Genomic DNA, 24,332 nt, shown 5'->3' on the forward strand with positions numbered 1-24,332 from the left:
TGACCATCATCTACCATATACCCTAGAGTCTCATGCTCTATTTAAATACTTTGGGATTGGTCCTTATCGTCTGGTTCATCTTCGCTGCTTGTAGATTCTTCCCCAAATAAATCCGCTCCTGTGGAATATGTGTTTTCTTTATCTTGGGACGCTATCTTAAGAGTGACAAGTGATGGTGTATCACTCATGCCAACAAGGATGGTGCGCCTGTCTGTTGCTAAAGACAGGCTGCAGATTCTGCTGTCCGGGGTAAAGACAGACACAAGTGTTCCTTTATCTAAATCCCACAAGCTCACATCATCTGTAAAAAAAAAAAAAAATAAAAAAAAAAAAAAAAAAAAAGAACAAAAAGGTGATATTAATCCCTGGGGATATCTGTAAAAGGAGATAACAAAGCTGCCCTCATACCAAATGTTGCAGTGTGAATGGAGACCTTTGTCATTGTCCGTTCTACAGCGTTCTCAAAACTCTCGGTGCTAAGTAGCAGAAGAGCCATGCAACGGAGGTGGTAGCGGTTAATACAGTGTGGGAACGAAACACGCATGGGCTTGACATAAAGTCATCCTCAATATAAGAGAAGAACAAGAGTCAAATATGATTTGAGGTTCTTACAGCAGGAAAAATAATGTACGGAATAGATGAGCCAGATGGTTCTTATTTGCTGTTAAATTCTATGTTTCTGTCTTCTATAATATACTTTTACATATACGCATGGAACATAACATATTATTATTGTGTCATATTCTGTGATGCCAAACTCAGTGTTATCTAATAGTTTGATCTATCAGTGAGGTAAAAACTACACTCCGCTTGCATATAGATGAAGGGAACCAAAACGAAGCTGCAACGTCTCCTCTGATATCAAGTAATGATATAGCCATTTTATGACATTATGCAAAAAACTGCAGACACAAAACATACTGTATAATATCATGTGTAATAATACTTTTTTCTGTTTTAGGACAGTATGTTTTATAACAGAAAACAAGAATTATTTTGCCCATCTGGTCTGCTCATGTTCTTCTGCTGTAAAACTTTAAGCCTTACTTGGTCTTTGTCTTTGTAGGGTAGCCATATGTCTATCCCAAGCATGTATACATTCCCTCAGAGGATTAACCTTTATCACTTCTGCTAAGCGTGTGACTGCAATCAATTCCGTTAATAATGTCTACCAGACACTACAATAATACTGTAGGTACACTATGAAGAGACTGATCTTGCTGGGCATTTCCTTGGAATAGCTTATAATTTACTAAGCTCATCATTTTCTCCACCAGGCTGCCATGAACACCTGTGCCATAATTTGGCTATACTTTGAGATCTCACTGTATGGCTTCCATCGCATTGTTCTGTTCTGCAGGATGCAGTCTGCTTGCTCGGCAAGTCCCACACGCTCCTTCTCCTAAGTTATACCACTTGCTACCCCTTTCACATCCATATTCCATATTTTTCTACTATTCAGGTACATGCCCTCCACCACCCCCTGTTGGAAGGGTTAACATTTTAGTGCTTGACTTATCTTATGCGTTAAACAATATGTACACCTTTAGTACCTATCAATATATTTTTAGTAGGCTTTACTGTTCAATTAACATTCATAATCCATTTGGCCAAGAGAGATCTACTCACCTGATAGTAAGATTGCCTTTGATCCCCCTTCTATGACATGCAGTTTGCTGTCAACGGTGATATGCAAGCTCTCATACCCTGAGATTATTTTGTGTTTATGTCTAAAAGGGTCCCAGACCTTTAGTCTGTGGATGAACAGGAGATAAATGTATGTTATTATCTTATTAATAAAGACGAGTACATAAACACAACCTCAAAACTATTATAACGACCCTAAACACAATTACTCTAAGAAACCCACTCAAAATAGTGTTGTACATTTATTTTGTTTTGCTTTCTTAATATTTTAATGAGTAGCTTCATATGACAATTTCACACCTTTGGTACCACTTATCCAAAAGAAACAACAGAGTCCCCAAAATTGTATTTTTCTTTGTTCAATATTCCATCGTATTCTGACTTACTATGCATTGTTGCGACCAAGCTTGAGACAAACTAATATAGAATTAAATATATGTGTGTGTGTGTGTGTGTGTGTGCGTGCGTGCGTGCGTGTGTTTGTAAATATTCTGCAATCTCATAGTTACTTCACTTACCCTGTCACCCTGTCATAGACATAGCCTGTGGAAAGCTGACCCCATAATATGCTACAGCTTAATTTATCCTCTATTGCTTACTTGTTTCCCAGGGTAACTCCAAAAACAATCCTATTTGCATCATCGGTGAGAGCCATACAGGCAACATTTGGCTCATTCTTTAGTCGTTTCTTCACCTGGAAATGGAACAGTCAATGCATCTCGTCACACGCAGAACAGTGGAGGTTATGCGTAAATGTGCTACAAGCGCAATGCCTAAAGGGTGATGCTTTATATTGTACACAGAACATAAACATGATCCAAGGGTAGGTTGTTGGTTGAAATAATGGTCGAATTCTCCTCAGAAAGAGTTTCCTTTAATTAGATCATGCGCATAATCGAGACAAGGCACACAACACACAAAAGTCGAAGCGTTGTCTGATTACATGTTTGAATTACATGGTTTATATAACCCCTTATCTACTTCTAATAACATGCATTATTATGATTGGTTACTTTTCAAGCAAGTTACACCTCTTTAAGCTGCATAATTAAGAATGGCCTAGACTTGACCCTTTGCACATATATATATATATATAGAACAACTTAGAGTAGACGTGTTGGCGGGAACTCGTCCATATATCATAGACTAGACATTCCCTGCTTTCTTATGTCTTGTCAGGAATAATATTTACGATAACGCAAGCATTTTTCTAACATAGGTCCTTTTACTTAGCATTTGAGTGAAGTTAACATTAACTAAATAATCAAATAATATATAGCATAATGGCAGTCATAGGGCAGCTCCCTATTGGTTTGGGAACTACAACTAACTTGACTGTTTACAACGTTAAATGATAATGTTAAGTGGAGCTGTAATGGGGAAAACACAGGGTAATTTACAGAAAACGATCACGGCTTTTACCATAACTAAATACTTATTTATTAAAGCTACCTATAGCGTGTGCTTTTTATTTTTCAGTGTCATATATATATTTAATTTGAAAGTAAATGAATATTAGCTGTTAAACATATATAGAAATATACACATAAGGCATATGTTCACATATTGAACTGGGATGTAATCTTTGGGAAAAGCAGCAGATCCACTTCTAGGCAATACACAGATAAGGGATGCTGTCCCTGATGGCGAACAAGATTATTAACCAAATATATGTCTGCACGCTTCATAAATAAACTATAAGAAGCAGTCTGTTTCTAAGGTTCTGTGCAAGATGCGGTTTTATGATTTTGCAAATACATTTTTTTATCTGCTTCAAATGTAAACAAATTCCGCTGCACACACCAGTACATGTACCCTATCCCAAGGCTCATTTGACTAATTTTCTGTTTTATATTTTGATTCATTAGCTTTAATGCAAATCTTTGGGATCCTCATCCCATATAATGATGAAACTCAAATCTATTCAAAAGGACAGAAAAAATGTATTTGTCACATAAAAATGCAGCTCTGCACTGCTTTTTGACTTGGCTGAACCTTTAATCTGAGTACGTCTTTTAGTACATCAATGCTCAACTCCAAGCCTCAAGGGGAACACACAAGCCAAGGATCCAGTTTGTCCTTTCCTAATATATCATTATTATTATTATTTATGTTTGTGTTCAAACTGGGATATCCAAAAATTCTGGCCAGTTTGCAGCCCTCAAGTTTAACATCCCAGTTCTAGTACAACATATTAGCCTAAGTGGGAGAGAGGTGTAATTGTGTTGCTGCACCAGAAAGTAATGCAAAATGCTAAAAACAAGCAACTGAACCAAAATCTATAAATTTATCTTAAACAAAGTTGTGGGTTTATGTACACTAACATAAAAGTTGAAGTTTTGCATAGACATTCACAAAAACATGCTTTTGTACAAACGCACAGAGCTCAGACAGGCCAGCACTCTTGTTTTTGGATTTGTAAACAATTTTAACATCACCTACAAGGTGTTAAACACTAGAAGGTAGAATAGTTACCAGGCCATTCTGAAGGTCCCACAGCGTCACATAACTGATCTTTTCAGCATCGCAGTAGTTGGAGAGAATCAGGAAGCTTCCGTCATACGCGAGAGCGGCATTGTGTAGGAACAGCATAGACCTGCCGTCTTCTAAAGTATGCAGATGGGTCATTGTCTCCAAGCTGAACACACAGAGGTGGTGTGCATAGTACGAGCACACGATCACCTGCAAGAGACAGCGTTGGTTCACTGCAGTTGGTTTTAGTGTGATTCAATGGTAAATAAGGGCTCATCAAAGGGACACATTTACCATGACCTTGGTACAGTGAACCTGAGCATACTGTATTCACGCTGATGTTTCAGAATATCCGTGTGTACTGGAGAGCTCCTTTATTTAGCACAGCAGGCAATTCATTTTGGAGCACCCAAAAATCCACTGGGGAGAGGGTTGGTGGAGCAGGACTAGGGACACTTGTTGATTGCAAAAGAGTCTGCACTAAGCTACTTTTTATCCATGGCCATATTTGCTCCAAAGCCATGATAGAGATTACATTATACACTATATGACCAAAAGTATTGGGACACCACTCTTAATTACTGAGTTTAGGTGTTTCAGCCACACTCATAGCTATCAGGTGGATAATAGTCTGGCGCTGTGTTATAGGGTTTAGGCCCCTTGGTTCTAGTGAAAGGTAATGCTAATGCTACAGCATACAAAGACATTTTGGACAATGCTATGCTTCCCACTTTGTGGTATCGGCATTGTGAAGGTCTTCTCCTGTTCCAGCATAACTGTGCCCCGGTGCACAAAGCAAGGCCCATTAAGACACCATTTGACGACTTTGGTGTGGAGAAACTAGTGTGGCCCAGACAGAGTCCTGACCTTAACACCATTGAACACCTGAGATTAATTGAAACATCAATTGGGAGCCAGACATTCTCGTCCAACTTGACAAACACTCTACTGGATGAACGGACGCAAAATCCACACTGCAAAATCTTGTGGAAAGCCTTCCCAGAACAGTGGAGGTTGTTCAACAAGCTCATATAGGTGTGATGGTCGGGTGTCAGGTACCTTTGGTCACATAGCGTATGTAATATTTAGAATTATTTATGTGTTTGAAGACAGACTTCGGAGAGAGCTTGTATCACCTTCTCATTGTCACTAAGCAGGTACTGGTCAATAGCGTTGCTTTTCTCATTCAGAAGCTGCTGCATCTTCTCTACCTCCTGCTTCACCTCCCTTTCCCTCCGTCGTCTCTTTGCAGTTTTTGTCTCGTTACGTCTTTCCCACGGTGTCAGAAGCACTGGTATCAAGATAATGATGATATTTAGGCAAATACAATGAAATTACATTTTAGATACATTAGTACCTTAACATGGGTGCTTCTTCTTTCATCTTATACCCACAAGTATGCACACTTATTTACCAGGGTGTGATGGCTATTGTCACCCATAAGGAATATTTAAAGGCACACAAACTCTGTGCTAATCCTGGTGGAAGCAAATGTTGTCCGTGGTGGTACCTGCATCTTTTCCTTTTTGTCTTCGCATTAGTGCTTCTTTGTGAAGATTCTCCTTGATCGCATCGTGCTCCAACAATACAGAAGGCTTGTTCTTAAACTGTGGCCTTAAGCGATCTTTTATGAAGCCAGTGTCCAGGTTCCAAATAACAAAATGGTCCCTGTAAAATGTCAATGTAATTCAATTTTATAATAAAAAAATTCAACAGAGAAATATGAGCACTTACTGGTCAAGCATGCATTTCATATTGTTATACATTAACATTGCAATGACCAAACAATCCTCTCTTGTTTATTCCTATAAGAATTTTACCCAATTCTTAAAAAGAACCCACCTGTTCTCCGATAGTCCCAAAAGTAATCCACCTTCTAGCACCCTATATTCATGCTTAGGACACGGTATCACATAGAGGCCTGTCTGTCTGCGAACATATTTCTTTTTCAGCAAGTCGTATGTCAGAAGCGTCTGTCGAAAAGAAAAAAGTGTGTGTTTATCACATAACGCTACATTTTGTAGGCACATTTCATAATGATATGTCGTAACTAATAAATAGTTGAGAAGATGATTATTGCTGAAGTATACTAAAAAAGGCTAATTTTTAAGACTGCCAAAGCACATGATGTTCATTGAGCCCCATAAAAACTTACCTGGAATATAGGCCTTGGGGTATCAGTGAATGAGGCCATGCCTCTATCAGTAAGGATATACAGCATCATATCTCTGACCAGCACCACATCGTTGTTTTCCACCAGCCCACGCTCCACACGGACTGCGCTGCTTTTGCACTTTGACTTCACGATGTTCCATACTGTGATGACTCCTGGCCTCACGCTTCTGCAAACCACATACCTTGCAAACAAATGCGAGAGAAACCATGAAGCTTCTGTCCCCATCAACACGAGGGAACAAACAGTTTCCAAAGACGATACGATAAATGGCTTGGCCATATAAAGCATTTGTTTGTTATGTGATAATTCATCTTGGTATGTAATGTAATAATCAGCCATGATATCAAATCATGTTCTGGAAAACGGAAGGACTCCATTTACATTCAGAATTGGCTTGGAAAATATCTTATAGTACACAGCAAAGTAAAATTTAAATTCAGCTCCCACAAACCGAGCGGTCACAAGGAGTTCTGTGACTTGAGAGCTGATGTCCCTAACTTCAGTTTTGGTTCAAGGCATGTTAATAAAAAATATCCTACTTCAATGCCTAGCAAAGGATGGGATAAGATATGTTTTGGGGCTTTGCACCGTGTAAAGAGCTTTACCTTATTTGTCTGTAAATTCAAAATCTGATTAAGGAGAAAAGGAGGAAACTCCTTCCACGACTTTCTAGAAACATCAATGTAGATTTAAACACATTTGAATAAATCTAGGTATGAACACATTACCAGACTGACAGCAAAGTGATGGATAACTGCTAGCATACCTTGGAAACTTTTTCATTGTAATAACCTCTTGAATCCCATCAACTTTCTTTGCTCGCTTGATGTTTATAGTGAGAGACTGATCATTTATATGGCCAGCCAGGTTCCACGACCTTAAGAAGCTCTCTCCATCACAAAAAGCTAAACAGTAACGGAGGTCAAAACATATTCCTACAATGGGGACATAGACACCATTTAGAATAGGAAGTAGAGGCCAATAAAAATACAGAATGTCTTCTGCATGTATCCAAATATTTCAGTATAGTAATCAAAAGAGAACATTATAGAGAAAACAGAGAGCTTGGATGTTTAGGCATAGTAAAGCAATATGTGGGATGCTGGTTTACACAGAAATGAAAACATAGCGCTACATAAACATATGTAAGTTTGCATATATTTCAAATAATTATGTGATACAAAAGGGCTACATTTCATTTCTAAACACTTAGAATGTTGCTACTTTCATTATTGAAGGAGAAATAGATTTTTGATGGTTACTGGGTAATATGGCGTTTGGTCCACCTAACATGCTTTATAGACATTTATTTTGCCAGAAAACACCAGGGGATCAGGTTAAGGAATATGGTGTATATTATCCCATTACCCTGTGGCACAATTGGGTGATGATCTCTTACGCCGTTGAGTAAGATTCCTATGTGTGACGGCAGCAAGGTCCATCCATCAGAGTGTGAGATTGTGCTCACAGATCTGGTTTGCAGAGTGAAGCATATGCATTAAGCCTACATTGAGTCATAGTTGGCTTTATACGGGGCCAACCCGGCTCTCCGTGCAGGTGAAGCACGTTTAGGTAGGCCCTTTTATAATGCGTAGCACTATCAAGGAGTTGAAATGTTTGGCTCTCCTGAAACCCTTGCTTGGCTCAGGGGGGGAAACCAGTCCCTGTCTCTGATGTTGTTTATTTTACAGAAAAGCACTCACCTCCTTTGGGGACTGATGAAAATGTTACCATGTGCTTGTGGTCTTCAGTTTCCAAATTCCAAACCAATATTTCTGTAGTGTTGGTGTTGGGTATCTGGGAAAATGCTATGACGTGAGATCCTTGGCGGTTCACAGCAAACTTTGTGATGAAATCAGTGCCGCAGCCTTTCACTGTGCGGATGTAGGCGAACGTGTGCACGCTGAAGAGTTCTATATGGACAATATCATGCATCTTCATGGATGGGTATCTGCCACAAAGAGTGTTTATATTAGTGTATGCCGTTCACCATATGTTGGAAACAATTTATGTAGTCATTTGAACGTTAGGCAGTTGTGTGGTGTCGGTAAACCTATCCCTGCTTAGAGGAAATCCTCTGCTGACATATTGTTTGTTATTTACCTGCAGACAACCAGAAAGTATTCCTTTGTTACCGCCACTCCTTGGATTGAGGCTACTGGGTCCTGGGTAGTTAGTTTCGAAACAACAGCCCCTTTTCTGGCACTGAGCACCATGGCTTCCTTCCCGCTCCTGTGAAAGAAGCAAATAAATCAAATATTGATTTAGTTGGAACAGAACCCTAAAGAACATTTATTTTCCAAAAGGCAGGCATTTTAAAATATATATATATATATATAAATATATATATGGCTAATGTTTCATCAGTCAGACACTTCTTCTGCAGTAGCATTGACCCTGATATATAGCTCTGTCTGACCCCTAACGTTACATGGAAAGCTTAAAAAAATGATGTTAATGATAAAGATCATCCATCCGAAACAATGGGCTTCATGGATATTAATATCAAGATATTCATACAGATGTCATGTGTGTAGTGCATGTTCTCACCTGTATGCAAATAGAATGTAGTCTTTCACTGAATTTCTTGATACCAGTATAGAGTGATTTTTGTGAACAGGTGCCTCGTCGGCAGGTATGTCAACCTGGCAGATAAGTCTGCAAGCGTCTGTCAGGTCAAATACCTTAAAACATTGACAAAAACGTACAGATGGTTAGCAAACACGTCATCGGCAGCCAGGGTTGCTGCATGAGTAACAGGAGAATCATCTGATTTGTAGAATTCTAATAGATATACTGGTCTACATGATCTGTTCTATGCAAGGCAGATTATTAATCAGATGCATGTTAAACATTTATTCAGATTTACTGAATCTGAATTTTTACAAAAATGATATACTTAAAACTGGAATTATTGGCTTCGTTACTTAAAATATTGTTTACTGAAGTGGGCAGCATAGCCACAAATCATTCAAAAATGTAAAAATGGTCTATTTATTAAGGGCAATTAGCACTAGGATTGACAAGAAAAAATTCGACTAAAAATCGCCTTAAATAAGACACTTTGGGGGCTCAAGCACATTGATTGTTTTTATGTGGCCAAAAAATCTAATAATATGAGGATTAGCTATTCCAACGATACCTATAGCAAATGTAAAAATCTAACCACAGAGCTTAAGGGAAACATGGTTGTGAAAAAAACAAACCTTAACCAAGTGGCTCCCATCAAAAAAAGCTAAGAGTAGTTGACCGTCCATAGCAGAGGTGAGAATAGGGGCATCCAAAAAGTCATTGGTACTATAAACCATTTTCCCCAGAGAAAGGTCCCATATTTTGAAGCTATGGTTCTCAGTAACCGCCGCAAATTTGTTTTGATTGCAGACCGTAATTGAGTCGATGTTTCTTCCAACTCCATGAACGCTGAATGCAGCTTTCCCGGTGGTGAGGTCCCATACTTTCAAGGTGCCATCTCTAGATGCCGTCACTGCCCGTAGACCATATTGTGCTTCTGCTACTGCTGTAATACTATCAGTGTGGCCTAAACAAGAGAAAATAGGATTTGTAGTAAAAAGTCCCTCAAGAAATTGCACACACTTGGTCTACAAGGTACCATATTAACCAACACAATTTTAGCAGGGCAAAGTTGGGCGAGATATTTTATCACAGAAAAATATGATAAAATATGATAAAATATGTAAACAATAGCATTCGTTGACATAACTAAAGTGATTTCAGAGGTCACAAACAAATATTATTATAACTGTGAAATAACTGTGTTATAAATCAGCAATGTGAAGCCCACCGCACTGTTAATAACCAAAATAAGCCACTTGTGTCAATCAAAACTCAAGACCAAAGAAGTTCCAGTGCCGAGTTTTGCAGGCTAGCCTCATAGAGTGATCATCATACGGGGGAACTTTATAGGGTTGGCTACCTGGGGCTCCTCATTTTCTGATTTTGTTTGGACCTGGGGCTAGAAACACATGGGCAAGATTAGTCCCAGTTGGACTCTAGTGGGTGGGGAGTTGGTGGGACCAGGGTGGGCAAACACTGCTCTCTCCTCTGCTGGAGATTGAAGAAACAGACTCTGGGTCATGCCTGGGAAGCTCACAGTAAACTCAGCTACCAAGGAAAGAACTGCCCTTAACTCACTGTCTTACAAAAAAATATACTTAATGCTGTTTTGTTAGATATTGGTTTGTGTAAGTTGTGTCTCTCTTTAAGGCATCACAAATCATTTATATGGTATTAGTATTGCTGTAAATCAGTTCGATATAGTGTGAGGATGTCCCCTTCATGCATTACCTGCTAAAGTCTCACAAAGAAGGCCGCCAGGAGGTAAAAGGCAGGTGAATGAGGGCACAAATACCGGTACAGAGGATTGTGTACATTGAGACAGTAAGGACGGTAGCAAAGGGTATTTCCTTGGATCACCTAAACGCAAGAAATAGACATAAAATATGAAAAATAACATAGTTTAATTGGTGCAGATATAAGAGGGGAAGCTAGAACTTCGTGGGATCAACAATCTGCTATATTAAAATAAAGAGATTAAAAGTGTAGCCCGGCCATACAACCTTGTGTGTTTTGGAACATCTATCAAGTACAAATGCATAAACCAAACTGAGCTACTGTTCTTATTCTAACATAGGGACATCATAGCTAGGAGTACATGACTGGGACACTATTCATGTGTCAGATGGGTCTCATATACATTTCTTTCACATATCCTTTATGTACTAAATGAGAGGTCCAGCTACTGTACTGTAGATAGGGTTTGCTGTCTTAGATGTGCTCCTGTACAATGTTGGACCTTCCTTCAGTTCAAAATCATGTTGCGCGTATTTGTGTTTCCTACCTGGGGCCACAGGTTTGTCTAAGGATTCAATCTGGTGTAGACGTCCCACAAGCTGAGAAGCCAGCTGACAAGGATCCCTGAGTAAGACACCTCTGGACAGCTGAAGAACCTCAGATAGCAGGTTTAAATCAAGCATTAGCCTGTTAAACAGAAACATTGTAACTTATTCCACCAGAAGCAAAAGTGGTATATACATCCAATAAACCTTTATCAGCTATGAAACACGCACAAAATGAAGAAATGATCATTTAGACATTTTTAAACAAGACTTTATGTAAACATTTTAAAAAGTTACTTTGTAGAGGTACTGCTGTGTTATTAACCATTTCCCTGTTAACCCTTAGTTAATGACTAAGAGACAGTTACATCAAACATGTAGGTAAGTCATGAGGGGAAAAAAACAATATTATACACGTTGCTTATATTTCCCTCAATGCAAAGCAAATGAACTCATAGTGACTGGGCATTAAATTGTCAAAAATACCTGTTTGCTGACCTGGGCAAACATGTTCCCAACATTGTATGCCATGTATACCATCATAGAAGTTACTATGGATGGAGCTAAAAAAGGTCTTTTGCTCTTTGCTCTTCCTGAGACCTATGATGTAACTGTAGGGGTGGTGGAAGCTAGACTTGGGCTCCGGCCAACTGTTCGTGTCCTTCTTTGTGGGGGAAAAAATCTTCATATTCCACGAATATTCGCCCGTTCCTGTGTTCGGTTCGGGCGAACGTTCGTTTTTTGCCGTTTTTGTAGAAGGGGTTAATATGGGGTCAACGCGGTACGCACTACGCAGCAACTTTGGCGCCAGGATTTTAAATGTCCGCACAAGCAACTCTATTGGCTGCCTGCAGGGGCCTCCTCTGCCATAAGCCAATGAAGTACACCTGTACTTCATTGGTTGCTGGCAGACGAGCCCCCCTGCTGGCGACCAATAGAGTCGCTCGTACAGACTTTTAAAATCCTGGTGCCACAACTTGGCTGGGAGAGACCACTGGTCTTTAACTCATGGAACGGGGAGACCATGGTCTCCCCAGGCCAAGTTGCGCCGTCAGAAGTTAAATGGCCGTGCAAGTGAGTCTATTGGTCCCCTGAAGGCCTCCTCTGGCATTAACCAATTGGTTGAGCCTCATCCTCTATACTGACATGTAATCAACAACAGTTAGAACCCTAATCATATTTTCCAGTTTGATAAAAAAAAAAAAAAAGCTTCCAGAAGCTCATCCAAATACAGCATTTCACATGATTAGTCACAAAACTGCAATTGCTTCTGCTACATGCTTCCAAATAAAGAGGGCACACAATTTAAATGTATTGAGCAAACAGCCCATTCATTTTCTGTTATATATTAAGTTCTTGACTGGTTGAGACACCAGACGGGGGTTGCAGCTATTGGGATTAAGGGCGCAGAGCACACATCCACATTTACACAATTTAAAACTACATTTTGCAATGTGTAATTATCACAAGTTCTAGCAACCTCAAATACGGGACATGCATTGCAGCAATAATTGTGCTACATTACCGTTCAGGGCTGATGGAAGCCTTGACATCTTCTTGTATGTTGACCACTGACGTGGCCCATGACTTGTATAAGAGGTACTCATAATTAAATAAGCATTCTGTTATGAGACGTGAGATCTGGTTAGATTGGATCAGATGGTAACTTATTCCTAAGATTTTCCGAACATTAAACACATGGCCAGTCCTACTCTCTGTCTTCCCCATCCATGACAGAGGCATTAAAGGAGCCACTTGGTCATTAGCACTGTGTCTATGGCGGCTCTTACTTTCTAGGTAGTAATTGGCAAAGTTAGAGTGGATGGAAAGCTGATATTCCCTTGACTTTACATATCTATTTATACAAACAGTTCTGAAGTATGCATGGGCAAAGTTTATGACATAAGTATTGTCTGTCCTCTGTTCCACCAAATGGATTCCAAAGTCATTTTGCAGCTTTAGCAACAGCACCTCTGGGAATACTGACAGGTTAACACCTTGGTACTGATTTATTTCTTTCATGACCACTTGGTCTAATGACAACAGGTCTAAAAGCTCTTCAACAGTGATACCATTCCTTGAAAAGGACATGTAAGATGCCATTTTTTTCACAAACTGTTCTCCGTGGTTCCTTTCAAGTCTTGCTAATATCCCAGAGTACATCTTCATAAGATTAGGATGCAGATAAGTGTCTTTGTCAGGGGTATATGAGGTCCATAGAGATGACTCCCAGTATGAACCTAGCACAAAGAGTGGGAGTGGACAGTCAACGCAGACATCCAACAATACTTTCATTTGGTGGCTGGTCAGTCTACGACGATCTCTTCTCAACCATGACTCAATCATCGTATTTATCTCTGAGAAGCTGAGGCATGGTATCTGAGCAAATCTGTGATTTAGTGAATGTTTCTACAAAGACACAATAAACATAATTGTCGTTCTTCATTAAAAAGTCATTTAGGGCAAAAATACATTTCCATTAAACTGGAAAACATTTTTATGAAATATTGGACTTTACCCTCTTGGAGGTAAATTGGCTGTTCATTTGGGAAGCACAATCAATTCATAAAGCATAATGTGTTAATAATGCAAAAATAATAATATTTTAGTATCGGGGAAAGAAAATAACCAATACTGTAACACTTCTATGAATTTAGATACAGTATATATATATATATATATATATATATACACACACATACAGGAAGACAAAGCTCAGAGCTTTTTTGCTTGTTAATATTTTAAACAAAACATCCAGTGAAAAGGGGGAAAAACTCACACTGGACAAAAAACCATGATGTGATGATAGTACCTGTAACAGAGTGAAGACTTCAGACTCTGTGGAAGCAGATACTATGAAATAGATGTGTGGTGAGAGCTTTGTCGGGATCCAGGAGAGTCCAGCTTCATGCTCTGAGAGCTCATCTATGCCGTCCAAAGCTACCATCAGAGGCCTGCTCTCATCGGCCATTTCCAACAATGATGAAAACTCATTTATAAGTCCTTTCAGGTCCTTGAAACAAAATCATAGGGGTAAATTACAGTGCATTCATTTTTGTAGCCCTACATAAATCTAAATGGCATCAGAGAGGAAACATGCTATCTCATGATCTGTTGCTCACATTCCTATGGACTATTCCCCTTGGATCCATAGGTTTGCTGATTTAATGGGGGACATGAGGCATTCTACGCTCCTTGCACTGACATGTAATTTTACTGGTGTCTTCCTTTTCATTCTGCCCTCTTTTGAACAACATATATTTTATTTAGATCTATTTTCATAGTACATTGGCCATGCCTGGGAACTGTGTTTGTGGCAGAGGCTCCAGGTGGCAGCCTTTAATCTCCTGGTGGTCATGGAGTGTGGAATTAGGTGGGGAGTACCGTTCCACCTATTCCTCACCAAATTCTACCTCCACCCATTGTTAACTAGTCTCCTGACTGTGCAGCAAGAGGCGTCTCTGGGGATCATATCTGACAATTTCCAAAGTGTGTATGCAGGGTCTTTACAAGCTTCATGTCCACCTCCATTCTCCCTTCATTCCAAAGGCACTCAGTCTTATTAGAAGTAAATGAATTCAGTTACCTCAGAGAAGTGTGCTGAGAGGTTATATATGTATGCAATCTGACCACAAAGGCTTTGTAGTAACAAGCGTAGGTTTCGACTCTCCCCAGTGCTGCCGATAAAGCGAGTAACAATCCTTACATCCCTATTATGGTAAAACAAGTTAGAAAGTTTGCTGATCACATGTTATTCAAGACACCAACACAGTTAAGGGAAAACCAGAGGTGGCCCTGAGCAACCGCCGCTCTGATCACTACACCTAGGGGACACCTCTCACAATTCAGGGCCCACTACTGGTAACACAGTTTATACAAACACTACACTGATACAATCACAATCCAACAGTCGCTTCTGTTCTGTTGAAGAATGCTATCCACTGAGAGATAATACAATAAACCAGCATGTATTCATAAACCATTGGCCCAGTGGCCACATTAGTGGTACGCTACTACAGTATATACGGTAGGTATACTGCATGTTTTAGCAGCAGATGCCCTTTAATCCGCCTGTCAGAATCAGTAAGTACACAGTGGACCCCGCAGAAAGTATGTGCGTATATTTGCATGCATATATTTTTTGGGTTATAGTAGCATACCCTGTAATGTACTCTTTTGCCAAGGTAGCCATCTTAGCAATGATGGAGCTTTTGCCGCTGCCTTGCTTCCCGTGCACCACAGTCAGATGTCCATCAGTGGATTTAATGCAGTCTTCAATCTCTTTAAGGAAAGTTTCCCGTCCCATGAAGCAGTTTATACTGGAACAAGACATAACTACAGCATTAAAAATAAAATCTCAGATCAAGCTCTTAATCTTATGTTTCCTTTCTGATAATTTAAGACACATATTGGCTGAACTCACACAGTGCGGCAGTGTTTTGCGTGCTCCAAAATCTCCTCATTTCTTTGGTTTCTGAAAACTTGTTTCCGATTCAGTGTCTTTTCTGTGATTGCCTGCAAATTAACCATTCTAAGGAAAACAAAGGAACCAAGAGGATCGTTATATAGAAAAAAAATGCAGTACGTTTCCTTTAATCAACCCTTTAAGCAATTTCATTTAGAGATTGATAAACTGTCTACATGTCTACATGTTCTTAACTATTTCTACAACTTATATAGCAGGCTTAGACATCTACAGTAAAGTAATTGCACGTAATAGAAGGTAGATCCCAGCAAATAACCGAATTAACCCTTTCTAACTAGACTCGGATTTGACAGCATTTTCAAATATCTTTTATAACTACTGCAGATTTTTATTTTTTTTAAAAGAGAAGAGTGCCCAATGTGCCCAAGTTCCACTGCGGGTGGGTTAAAATTTTATTTTACAAATATCTTTATAGCTGTGATAAAATGTAAACACAATATAATGGCACTTTTTTGATTTACAATGTCAAGCTTTAAAGAAGCCCCATGCAAAGCGTGAAGTACCATGCCCTTGTCTGGGAACTTTGCAGGTATGACCCAGAGTCTCCGGATGAAGCCCTGCTTCCCACACACTCCAGGTCAGTTTCTTCAATCTTCAGGCAGCAAATAGTAGTTTGTTCACCCCCACTCCCCACTCACTTACCGTCTACTACTACCAGCAGCTATGGCCGACTCCCCATCTACTATTCACCTATGGAGGTAGCACCACCACCTGAGCAAAGCCACCTCCATAAAGAAATATTCTTACACTTCTTATTCATCTGTGTCCTATGCTACCTTCCCAATACCATATTGTATTTCTTGAGCACCAAGTAAATCTGACCTATGAACTAACCGATTAAAATGTGCAGTAACTTTTCTTTGGAAATCCCGGCTCAGACGATCCAGGTAGTAGGCATGCGATCTATTGCTAGCTGGATTTATTCCGTCCCGTCCCCAGCTGATGCTGGACTCGTAGATATTGGTGTGACGGAGCTAAAAAATAAAATAAATAAATATTGTGAGTTAGCAAGAAGAGACCAAGACAGACAGCAGTCATTTTGATTTATTTAATGATTGAATCTATTATTAGAAATGTTTCTGCACATGTAAAAGCATGATTGTGACGGTGCAGGGACCCCCAACGTGCTGCGTTGTCATTTATGTATGTGTCTGCAATGCACGGCACGAATACAGTACTTGTACATGTCATGTTGCTTGTTATGTTTCTATTGCCATAGAAATATCAGTAGAAGCAATATTTGTTTAGATGTTAATACAGGCATACTTTAGCAACCCAAACTGAACCCGCTGGCAGCAGTTTTTTTGTCTGTGCTAGAAATTACTGGAAATCATCAACTTTTGTTTTACATTATTTTAAAAGAAAAAGCAATACAAAGATATACTGCAGTGATATACGGCTGAGGTCTCCACACACTACCCACCGGCGTGTAAAATGTATGTCACAAAAGCCATAAAGCAATAAAAATACTATAGTGTGACACCGTCTTACAAACAGTCTGCGCTCCCCACTCCCTAGTGATGAACTCACTTTTAGGTGAGCAGATGGCGCCTGAAGAAGCCTACTGGGTGAAACATGTAGCGCTATTCAAAATGCGATATTATTTGCTGTTGGGACACCATGTTTCTGTTTCATAAATTAGCTCTTTATAACTCCTGCTTTTCTACTGTGCGTTTTGGCCCTATCGTGGTCCTCAGCGTGGGTCTTCCTTTTACTTGTGTTGCTGAGAAGCCAATCTGCTCTCCAAAAAGCCAGTTCATCACTAGTGAATATACTAGTAATCCCAGAGACAGAAAAGAAAATCAATACGTCGTTTAACCCCTTAAGGACAACGGGGGGTCCCTAAACTCATTGAAAACCATGCATTTTGAGCCCGTACATGTACGGGCTTTGTCATTAAGGGATTAAAAAGAGGAACCCCGCGACAAAGCAATCTAGGAGCATGTATGTCTCTATAAAATTACCTGAACAATTAATGTACCACCTTCACTGTAAGCATGTACTGTTTCACTATGGGAATGGGTCTTCTTATAACATAACACAAATTAGCAGACACCTACCCTTTGATGAACTTCATTGATCACACGCTGCTGTGCATCGTACAGAACGCAGTTGATTTCGGCCTTGGTGGGCAGGATGTCCACATATTCCGAAGCACTCTTGTTTGAAAGGTTATACTTCATGTCAGTGACGACTCTTTTAAAGCAATGAAAATGGTTTTCTGGACGGCCGTCGACTTGGAAAGCTTGGTCTATTTCCTGTTCCACAACTTAAATTACAAATAAAAAAAAAAATAATCATAATAAACATGTTACATTTGTTGAGAGCTAACCAAAAATATGTCTTTAGCAAACAACCAATATTTAATAAAGATTACTACAGTGTTTTATACATTAGGGTAGTTTGATTAACCTGAAACTCTTAGATTTGTGTCACCAGGCAATGAATCTGATTATTTAGTGACATAGCAATCATATCTAATTATATCTAATAGTAATTATATATATATATATATATATATATATATATATATATATATATACACGTAATGTTTTATTTATTGATACTGATGTTAATGTAAGAGCTGCATATCAGAAATTGCCCTAGAAAACATCATTTAAATTCTACACATGTACAAAAAGGAAAGTACCTGTTCTAAGAAGGGTGCTGACATTGTCTTTGCAAAAGGCCATTGGATAATACTCCTGGAAAATGTCAAATAATTTCTGTAATGTGCTCAGCCATTTACATTTAGCTTGTTGTCTGCGTGATGGGTCTCTGCTAAATATATCTCCATAGAAAGTGCTGCATGAGAGAGAATGAAATCAAAGATGTAAAATTCACACAATATTACCGGAAAATAAACTCACCTGCATTTAGCCAACTTCCCATAGTGGTGGAAAAAACTTCTGGTATAGTGACTATACAATGCACATTTTATTTCTGGTAATACAGTATCCAACTGTAACTTTCAGTATATGAAGAATTTGGGGGATGGTGAGAGGGGACAACAAAAATAACCAAATGTTGGTTTTCCATCTAGATACTAGATAGATAAGCAATTTCCACCTGTGCTCATACAAAGTTTTGCAAAACCTGGTTTCTTAAAGGCAGCATAACATTACGCAGTAGTTGTATGTATGCAGAACAGGCGTCTAGTTTTCTCTTTATAGTTTATGTCAGTCAGTGTAGGTCCAAGACACTTTAGGGTTGGGATCGGCCCAGAAAGTAATATCATGGGAAGATATAAAATAATCCCCAATGATGCCCTTTATTATATTCCCAGTAGGTCCTAGAACTGCCCGACATTTGGTTAACATCCCATGAGAGGCTCCATGGATCCCATAATGCCCAAGAGGGTTTCAGACAGTACCGTTAAGGAACATGTGGCTGGTTAAAGAGCTAAGATTATTTAAATGTCCCCAGTTAGCACAATACCTCCTTACCTGATGGGCTGGAGTCTGTAGATGCTCGGATCACAGTTTTCATCCAGTCTATACCATTGAGTGAGAACACCTAAATCTTTGTCATATTTAAGAGATGTTGTTTTTGAAGTAGGCTCAAACATGTTTTTTTCTTCTATTCCGGTGACGATATGATTTGTTTCCATGTTGTCTGCGCTTATATTATCATGTTTCAGTATTTTCTGGTGGGAGTCATTTTCATTAAACTGGTTATTGTCAATTATGGATTGCCCAAGATTTTCACCTCCTTTAAGTACTGAGGCATGGAGGTCATCCTCCTTTTGCATTTCTAGTCTTTTCTTCATGATTTCAATTATAGATCTAATGACATCAAATGTTTCCTTGGATAAAGTAACCGGAATAGTGATCTGGTCGTACTTCTGGCCTAAAAAACACTAAGTAACCAAACAATCATTAACATACACCCCCATCCAAGCAGTGCTCTCTTACTGTTTCACTTCACAAATTACAAAAACAATGCAAAAAAAGTAGCAGTGATAAATGCAAAAAAAGAATATTCTTACGAAAAATGAAGTTTGTTGTGATTCTTGGCACTTTTTAAGTGTCTCCAGATGAAGTGAAGGCATAATGTGATCGTTGCTGACACCATCTTTTAGGCCCCATCTTAAATCAAACATGCGGAAATCAAAGCCTCTTTCCTTGAAGTAAGTATATAAACTTGGATAAGCTTTTTCAAACAATGCATTTCTTTCCGGATATGAATCTGAGAAAATGAACAAAGCAAAGCGATACAGATTAATATTAGGCTAGGTTTCCACTTGGGTTTTTGTCCTGCGTTTTTTTTCTTGATGAAAAACGCCAAGAAAACTGCCACTGCATTTTCCTGCGTTTTGGCGTTTTTTCTGGAGTTTTTTTCTGGCGTTTTAGCCTTTCTGTGGAAATTGCTTTTTTTGACCTTAGGCAGTTTTTCCAGCCTTTACAAGTTAGAAGTTTCACCCAGCTAAAAGGGATTAGGATAAATGGCAAGTATCTGCCCCCTGATATCATTTACTTGGTAGAGTTCTACTTAAACGCCCCGGCAGACCCTTTTGTCTCTTTTCTGTGGTTTGTAAGGCATGCTTTATTCCGAATGTCTGCTCCTCTAGGAAGATTGGCCCCAAATGATGGTGCAAATTGTTTGCTGTTGCTTTTGGCAGGCAGGATCCAGTTGATGTGTCGCGTATGTTTGTTTGTAATGGCATGTTTGTTCCAAATGGTGTAGAATTCAATATGAACTTTGTTTTGTGTGAAACTGTTTGTTTCCAGCCTATTTCTCGTAGGACACACAGATACTGGGTCCATCCTCTGCATTGTAACTGTGGAAAAAACGCCATAAAAAACGCCAAGGCAATAAACCCACATGGCTTTTTCATGGCGTTTTTTCTCTCCCATAGACTCCTATTGGAGAAAAACGCCAAGATTTTCTTGCAAAAAACGCCAGAGTGTCAACATGCTGCGATTTTGAAAAACTGCCACAGAGCCCCAAAAAGCCGAAAAACGCCAAAGAGGACTGAAAAAACGCCAAACAAAAAAACGCCAAGTGGATATGGCATTCTGCGATTTCCTATTGAAGAACAGCTAACATCTGGCTGCAACGTTTTTTCACTAAAAAAACGCCAGGTGGCGCTATTGGCGTTTTTATGGGCGTTTTTAGCAAAAAAAGTGGAAACCTAGCCTTATTGTTACTGCGGGATTTAGGGCATTAAGCACTGAAAGCTGTTCCCAATAAAGACCTGGGTGGGGTAATGTACAAAATGTGATTCTGGGACAAAGTTTTAAAAATGTTCTTGTTACCTTAGCAGCCAATGGAGTAGCCCTATCCGCCCTATCACCCCTATAGTGGCAAGAGCACTTTTCAAGTCTACCACCGGAATCAGTATTTTTTAATATAAATGTAGTTCCGTGTTACTGCTTAGCAAGATGAACCATAATGTATACATGCACTGGGTTCATTGCATTGTTACACCAATCTCCCCGTATAATTAACATTATTATATCATGTCAATGACATACATATGTTATGCATAATTTTTAATGTTAGTGTATCTTTGGATAAAATTATCTTTGGATAAAATTATGTTTGGATAAAAACATCTTACCTTGGTAGCCTCCGCAAATATAAGTCATAAAAACTTTCTTTGGGGCTGCATATGATGTGCTAATGTGCCCTCTTATGATTTTGCCTTCAGCCTCAGATAATTGCGGTATCTCATCACCTTCTTGTTCTGCATGGTTCCAATATTTGTCAGAAGGGGCTTTTTCCATATCACCATAATCAGATCTGTAGTGAACTGCATCACTTATAGTTTCCTTTTCTGTGCTATTAGTTATGAGGCATTCTTCAGCCCCTATATGAATGCTGTCAGATATACTTTCTGAATTGTTGTTATATCTTCTAATTTTCCATGGATCCACACAGGATCGTTTAAGAGATTCTGGATGGCCCTTACTGAGGACATAAGCTTCATCCAAGGCTGGTTCAGAACTCTCACCCACTCCTTGTTCCGATGGCTTCTGTCTAGACTAAATAAAAGTATGTCATACTTCATTTACCGGTGGTGTAAATCACTCATAGGATATCAAATAGTATCTGCAAACTGGTCATTCACCTTAAAGCCCTATTACAAACAAGTTCTCCTTTTAAAAATAATATACTAAAATGTCACTGTCCAAGATTTAAAGTACTTTGCCAAATCATCAACTTTGAGCAAACTATAAGCAAGCAATGCAAGAAAGCATTGGAAGAAGCAAGCAGGGTGATGGGTTGTACAACGAGAGGCATTAGTGGAATTAGAAGAAAGCGGGAGGTGGTTCTGCTACTTTAGAGATCTCTGGTCAGACATCACCAAGAGTATTGTGTACAGTTCTGTCTATTTAAAGACCCCCGTCTCCAGAAGCATATAGACATTCTAGGGGGAATTCAGAGAAGGATAACAAAATAGTGAACAGTTCACTGGATACAAATCAGGAAAGACTAAATGATCTCAAAATGTTTAGCTTGGCGGAGAGAAGAGAAAGGATATTATAAAAACATTTAAATACATAAAAGAATTTAATAGTGCAGGAGGGTAAGTGGCTTAGATGTACTGTAAGGAGGTTTCACTTGATGGTAGTGGACATAAATGCATAGAATTACACAGCAGATACCATTCTGCCCATCCAGTCTACCCATTTTTCCTTAATCAGTCCTTGGTCCTGTTTCAGAATAGCGTTATGCTCATTGTATTAGTCTCTACCACTTCTTCTGGGAGGCATTTGTCTCCCACACTCCGATGACCAAGTAAAATCAATTTCCAGTCTGTTTCTGTAATCTCTAAGCCCAAAGGCATCTTTCTATAGTCAAAATGTATTTATGTAAAAACAAGTTTTGAGTTAATAACTCTGAAGCAGTTACCTTTAGTAAGAAGGACTCGGCATGCTCCAGCACATATTGGTTTCCATCGCCCATGTCTTTCTCACCATGGACTCTCTTTGCAAGGCGTTGATACAAGTGATTCTGTTGGAAATAAATCTGATAAATACATTTTTAGAAAAAAAACAAAGTAAAAACAATGTCATGTTTACGTACTTGTTGTTAGGATAAATTGCATTAGAGATTTAATATTTCATCCAGATATTGAGAGCTCCGGTCTCTCTGGCAGAGTGATAACAGTGTTCTCCAAGCGACTCTACCTGTATCTTGTGATCTACCTGTTGGAGACCCCTGCCAAACACCATGGAATTCTCTCTCCTTGATACCGAGGCTCTAATGGCTTTGCTGCAAGAATGGCTGGGGGCCAGGGAGACAAATGTAATGGCCATTAGTGAAGTGGCCCCTACATGGCGGCCCTAGAGTTGGGAGGAAGGGGACCACTTGCACCCAGAGCCAAAAGGTGCTCTCCAGTCTTGCTTTCATAAAAATAATGCAGAGTAAATAAGAGAATATGACAAATGCAGTCTAAATTGACTTATGACAATTATAAAGGCCATAATAAAGAAAGTATAACTTCGGGAGAGACAGCCAGCTGCAAGAGGACCAATAAATCACACTTATATGTCCCTATTTACGTTCACTAGAAGTGTGGGCTACACACATGTATAGACACATGATACGTATACAAAGCTGCACATCATATGTCGGTGACATGTCTACTTTACATAGGTAATCTTTGGAAACTGTAGCCAGCAAGACATAAATTAAGTCTAGCACATGCCTTTTTCATACACAAGCGGTAACGTATTTGTTACATAGTAAACTTATTTGTTTAGACAATGACTAAAAGATTAAGCGCACCTACTTGAAGTAAACATCCATTATGGATCATCATCTCAAGAACGCATACAATGGAATGCACAATGGATTAACCTACACTGAGCTTTGACTCAAATTCTATAGAAACGGTACACAAGAGGGAATCTCCAAAGTAGAACAAACTCTGCCATTGCAGCTTATTAACTGTACAAGTACATTGAGAAATATGTTATATGTGTCCATTTCAGGGATTGTTTTTCCATGGATTTACATGGAAATAAAATGCATGAAAAGTGCAAACAAGCATAAACTTCATGAGACATTCAATAAATCCCAAACTCTTCATTAGAAACGCAGATCATGTAGATCTTGTTTGGGTCACACTGGTGCTTACATGAGATTGGGTCGGTTATGTATTACATATAGTTAGCTGGGTTTTTTTCTTCTCAGTCATGAAACGGGTATCTGCCCCGTTTGGACCAACGCAACGTATAGCATCATACATCAGTTCTGGTATATTTTGGCCAAATATTTTGTTATGTGCTGAACCTGACCTGCTACGCAGTGATTCAAATGTGCTTCAGAGCTGCAATATTAATTTCTTAGGCCACTTAGTGGGGCTTAGGTAGTTCTTCCACTTTCTAGTTAAACTTTTCCTGCATTAATGTCACTAAAAATAAAGATATAATACTGTGGAAGAATAGGACGATCTATGTCCCATATTCTGTTCTCCTGAACAGTACATTTCCACTAACCACTGATAACACCAGTTTGTTTGGATATTCAGTATAAGGTTTGTCTGGAGACATCAGCCTGACCTTCTTCGCTATTAGTTGTATAGATATGTTTACTAATAAGGGCATAGTACTGTTTTATGTATTATGATTGGTTTAGGATAGGGCGTTATTTCCGGTTTTACTGATAAATGATTATATAAATATATCCATAATGCGTCATAATAAACAGGAATCTTATAAAGTTCTCCGACAGTAAATTGGTG

General features: G+C 39.1%; 1 pseudogene; it reads right to left on the minus strand.

Annotated features, from left to right (window-relative positions):
• Window positions 1-41: 41 nt before the first annotated feature.
• Window positions 42-22,902, minus strand: LOC149285560 (uncharacterized; annotated as a pseudogene).
• Between the last annotated feature and the right edge of the window lie 1,430 nt (window positions 22,903-24,332).

Source organism: Sceloporus occidentalis, unplaced genomic scaffold (assembly GCF_023333645.1).
Source record: "Sceloporus occidentalis isolate IW3139 unplaced genomic scaffold, rSceOcc1.0.p SCAF_77, whole genome shotgun sequence".
Classification (NCBI taxonomy): Eukaryota; Metazoa; Chordata; class Lepidosauria; order Squamata; family Phrynosomatidae; genus Sceloporus; species Sceloporus occidentalis.